Below are 5603 nucleotides of genomic sequence, written 5' to 3' on the forward strand. Positions count from 1 at the left end.
AAAATCATGGAGAACCGGATCATCTTGATTAACTAGAGGGATCGACCAGTCTGCCGCATTGCCACTAAGGTACGAAAGCACGAAAGCTACCTTAGCTTGATCAGTTGGAAAGGCTGCTGGCCGGCATAAGAAGTGCAACCGGCACTGATTAAAAATACTGCAAACCTCTTTGGGTCACCAGAAAATCGTTCGGGCGGAGTCAGAGGTACATTCCCAGGTAGGTTGATCTGCACTGGGTTCGTGGAGGATGTTGAAGGAAGATTTGCCCCTGATGCAGGTAACGGAGTTTGTCCGGCTTGTGACTGTAGCAATTGTCTAGCGAGATCGTCTGTTCGCTCCTTGGAAATAATCAGTTCCCTTCTTAGAGCATCCGTTTCCTGACGGGCTGCATGCACTTCTGCTCTTAGTTCCCCAAGTAACTGGGCTAGCTGGTCGGTATCCGAGGTTTCAATAGCGCCTGGGTGGGAGTTTTGCGATAGGCTTTGCGTTCTGTAACGCTCACCTTATTCCTGCAGAGGCGCCGGTCTTGACTGGGTGAATGCCGTATCTTCAAAGGTGATGTGTAACACACGGTTGGCTCTTTTGGCTGGACCTCTGTGCACTGTATGTCTGACTCGAAGAGTAAGATGTCTGCAGATAGAAAATATGGGATTAATGAACTGGGGTTATTGGGTGCCTCTCTCCTCTTCCCTTTCTCTTCTCCTGTAGAACCCCAAAGGTTAACACCCTCACCTTAGGTAAGTGAACGCCGAGCTCTCCATCTGCCTCGGGGCAGGGTGCCGTAACCAGTTTCTTCACTGAATAAGGGTGCAGGCCTCTTGACCTCAGAGGACTGCTGTCCGTCGTTAACTGCACGAACGGTAAGTTCTGGGCACTTCAAATGTCTTAAAAGTCTTTTGTAATGATATCTCTTGTTTTGCAGGGTTCCGGCGATGGCGGATGGCGGGCTGATGAGAGTTGAGGATCGAACCCGCGTGAGGAATAGAAGCGCCTGGACGCACGTAAGTAAGCGCTTGTAGCCTGCTTCACGATGCGCACTAACTGTCCCTTTTATCTTGCAGGTACAAGTTCGGAGCTTTAGAGAAGCTGAAGGGTGCTGGAATACCCACTGGATTCGGCGTGGGAAGGAGTAATGGCACGTGAGTAATAAAGTTGCCCAATGTCTTTAAACGCACCTTCTTTTGTCTTTCAGATGCGGGATGCAGCGCCGAAGGCCTCCGGAGCGTGCGAAGAGCTGGTAAGCTTTTGTCTTTCAGATGCCGGAATGCAGTGCGAAGACCTCCGGAGCATGCGAAGAGTAGGTAAGCCTTTGTCTTTCAGATGCCGGAATGCAGCGCGAGGCGTTGGTGACAGCCGATGGACCAGGTAAGAGATGCGCTGCCACTGAAGACCGTAGTGCTAACCTGTTCTTTCTTTGTCTTTACAGGTGCTGCTGAAGACTGGATTCCAGGATGGTAAGCCTTTGTTCCCTTAGGCCCAGGATCAGAAGAGGAAGACACGATGAGCGTTCTGCTGCAGAGAATGCAGAATAACGCAAAGCAAGATTCATCCATCGGGTGTGGTTTAAATAGCCTCCTGTAGTGCTTAGGTGTCTCCTTCCACAGCCACGCCTAAGAAAAGAGTTCCTGCTTTCCAGAAGAGTTCCAGTGTTCTGAACCTAGGGAGTGGCTCCTGCCCCACCCAACAGGAAAAGTAGTCCCAAACAGAAGAGGATCAGGGGTTCAACTGGCAGGTAAGTAAGCAGCATGGTCTGCTGCAGGTAAGTCCACCCAAGCATTATGAGCCCTTCGCTTCCAGCGCTGGGACTGGGCATCTTTATGAGCCTGGTGCCACTGGCGCCAGGACAGGGTCCAAAAGGTCCCAATTGGGACTGGCTGGCACTCGGAACCGGGGTTATGGGTCTGCTTCCAAGGGAGTCGGGCAAGTCCTGATCTTTTGGAAGCAGAGATCATGACAACAGTATTGCCTGGTGGCGTAGGGCCACCGCGTCGGCGGGCACCACGCCTGTTCGGGGAAAACCAATCTGCACCTTGCTGTGCTGGCAAGACTGATTTCCCCCTCTGATCTGCTGGCCCAGGAAGAGGATCAGATGTTGTGGAATGTGACCCTGCATCCGTAACCGCCAAAGGCGGACTTACCAACACTGACATCCCCATAGAGGGTTCTACCCCTGGTGCAGGTGGGTTGGACAGAACAGAATCCCTGCCAGAAACACTCACCTGCGATGGCACATAAGTCTCATCATCCGATTCAGCACCTGAATAGAAGTCTGGGGAGGTGCACCCAGAGACACCCCTGGACAGTATGGTCTGCATTTCGAAAGGGTTTTCACCCACCACCACCCCACGTCCCCCACTGGTGCCCGGTCGTGCCTGAGATTCCTCCTGGGTCTGCACCATCTCCTCAACCTCAACAGCATCAAGGGCGTCATCACCTGCAAAAACATGAAACACAAAAAATGAAAACAGGCATTAGCATCATAGCACACACATAGGCCTGACAAGCCAGAGATCCAGTACATGATTTACACATGTCCCACATGACTTTAACCCTGGCATGCATGCACTGTCACTGAGTTGGAAGGGGAGGCAAAAAGCAGATACTGATGACACCAAGATGGAAAAGCAACACATTTGCTCCATGCTGGGTAGCACTGGCATCACACATTAGCCTGTGAGTGGCATGTCCAATACACATACATGACACATGTCAGCACACAGATGGCATGTAGCATAGCCATGGTACATTTGACAAGTACAGCCATATGTCACTGAATGAGTACTGTCAGCCATCCATGTGAGATGGACATGATGAGATGAACAATGCTATATAGTGTGACAAAATACGCATGTGCCACTCACTGCAACACATCCAGTGTACAAGAATACAGTGATTGCAGGCAGATGTACACATCAATGGTTGGTCACTTAAGCATCACAGGAAACAACTATCAAGTACCACATACAAACAGGCACCAAAAATCAATTTGAGCAGGCCAATACTCAATCAGCCTGAATGGTCTAATCATTCACATAACAAGGTAACAAATGTGGGCCGATGTAGAGTGTAATCAATGACAGAAGCATGTCACATATGTGACAATAGGGCTGAAAAATGCGTTGCAAAAGTAGGAGAATTGAAAAAATCAGCCTGAATGAACACTGAAAAATTCTGAACAATGTTGTTGCAAGATGATAGTTCAAGGGCAACTGCAGTAATGTGGCGCTAAATGGCTACTGTGGGCAGAAGGGATACTGTCATACCCAAATCCAAGGCCAGAAAATGTTTTGGAGGAAGCACATGGGTGACCCATACCACTCAGGTGCACACACCCTCACCTGGCACTCAATCAGAACCCGTCACCCACACAACATACACATGGATTACACACACATGCATGGGCACTCACCGGACAATGTGTCGTAATCTGGTAGGTCTCCCACGCCTTGGATCTGTTCCTCTCTGACAAAGGTTCCAGCAACAGACTCATGTTCAGTGAGTTGGTTGTCCTCTTGCGGAGACCCACCGCCAGTCACCAGAGTAGAAGCATGACTTGAGGCCAGCTTGTTCTTTGCTCTGCGTTTCAGGTCATTCCAGCGCTTGTAGCAATCATCAGCTGAGTGCCTCACAAATCCAAGGGCACTAATGATGTCCGCGATGGTCTGCCAGTGTGCCTTACGTTGACCAGGTGTGGTCTTGCACCCTGCAGTCACCGCCATTTTGCGGCTATGTGCCGACACATAGGCCACTAGTGCATAAAGTTTGGCGTCATTAAAGCTAGGCTTTCTTGACGTGCCGGAGTGTGTAGCCGTGTCTGGGGTCTCAGCCTGTAGTGCCAGGGCACCCTTCTTCCTCTTTTTCAAAGGTGGTGCGGATCCTGAGTGGCTTACGCTGCTCTGGTCAGTAGGGGCAGAAGCGCCGGTGGACTGGGTACTAGGAGTGTGTGAATGCACAGTGACCATAGGTCTTGGTGCAGGCATTGGCTGCAGGGTGATGTTGGGAGGGGCAAGATCGGTTTGATGGACCGGGACCGACACTGGCCCGGCTGGGAGACTCAGAGCTGGGGAGGATTGAGCTGCAGCTGCCCCTGCAGCCTCCCCACTCTGACCTGGAAGTCAGCCTGGGAGTCATTGTGTGCCGGTTCAGGTGCCACAATGGGCTGGTCCAACAAGAGCTGAGCTGGGATGGTGTCAGCTACGTTTCCCACAACCATGGGGGGGGCATGGGCGTCCCTGATTACTCCTCCACACATGGGGGTCTAGGGGCACCCCGCAAATCACGGCCACGTCCCCTACTGCGTCCACCACGCCCACCTTTTGGAGGTCGGCCACCTTTGCCTCCCTTACCGCTTGGTCACCTCCCAACCATGGCACTGATGTTGTTGTGTATATGGGAGTAGCAGTAAATGATTGTCCTGGGCAATTGGGGGTGAAAGGGGTAGGGTACTAGATGGAATTCATACCCTAGTGCTCTAGCAAGGCTGTCTGTGACCCCTGGGGGAAGATGACGGGTCACGCAACGCACAGGCACCCGGAAAACAAAAAATAACGTGCATGCAACCCCTCGTAGACCACGTGCGTGGAAAAATGAACTCGCACTATGCTGTGGTACCCAGGAACACAAAAATAAGCATATGCATGTTACACACAGCCTACAATGACCTCTAAAGGGGTACGCGACACACGGGGCAAGCACAGTTGGTAAATACGTGCGCGACTCGCCTGGAAAAAGAACGTGAAAAAGATGCACGTGTGCACGTTGGCAATACCCCGCCAAAAGAAGAATTGTACGCTGTCTGAGGAGACAGGACAAAAGAAGAAGTGAACGCTGTTTGAGAAAACAGGCCCAACGAAAAAAATGAACGCTGTCAGAGGTAACAGGGAGTACGAACTTGAAACGCTGTGAAGTAATCGCGTGTGAACTGACAAGAAGTACAGAATTCACCCACTCGCTCTCCACGAAAAGCATGTACAAGCAAATAGGGTCCTACACGTACCTTTTAAACTGGCCCACACGTACAACGTCACTTATGCGTGTACGCGCTAAGGCCCTTTCCTCCAATTACACGAGCTGACACTCGGACGTGCAGTTTTTGGACGTGTACGATGAACATGCACCCGTGTTGAGGGAAACGCCCGCACGCATCACGTCACAGACGCGCAGGCCCTTTCCTCGGATTACGTGCATTCACATGCGGACGTGCAGTTTTTTCACGCGCCCTGAACCACTATGCCCACATCATGAGGGAAACACCCGCGCGTAACGTCACAGACGCGCTTACGTGCTAAAGGCCTTTCCTCGAATTACACGCAGACGTGCAAGATTTTCACGTGCAAAATCACTCCATATCAAGCTGGCCACGCGACAACACATGGAAGACCACGCTCCTGCCCAGAAGGCCGAATTACTGCCCCCCAGACCCATGAGCACGCTCCCACCTGCCAACTACTGCTGCCTGCTGCCCACGTGCCCTGCTATTTGGTGCCTGCACGTCAGCCAGGGTTCCAGTTGTGTCCACCCCTGCTGGAACAGAAGACTCCCGACTGGGATACCATCGCTCCACAGCCCAGCCCCAGGACCCAGTTGCCCACCCATGCCTGGCT

This window comes from Ambystoma mexicanum, chromosome 5q, assembly GCF_040938575.1.
Source record: "Ambystoma mexicanum isolate Mex_15411 chromosome 5q, UKY_AmexF1_1, whole genome shotgun sequence".
NCBI lineage: Eukaryota > Metazoa > Chordata > Amphibia > Caudata > Ambystomatidae > Ambystoma > Ambystoma mexicanum.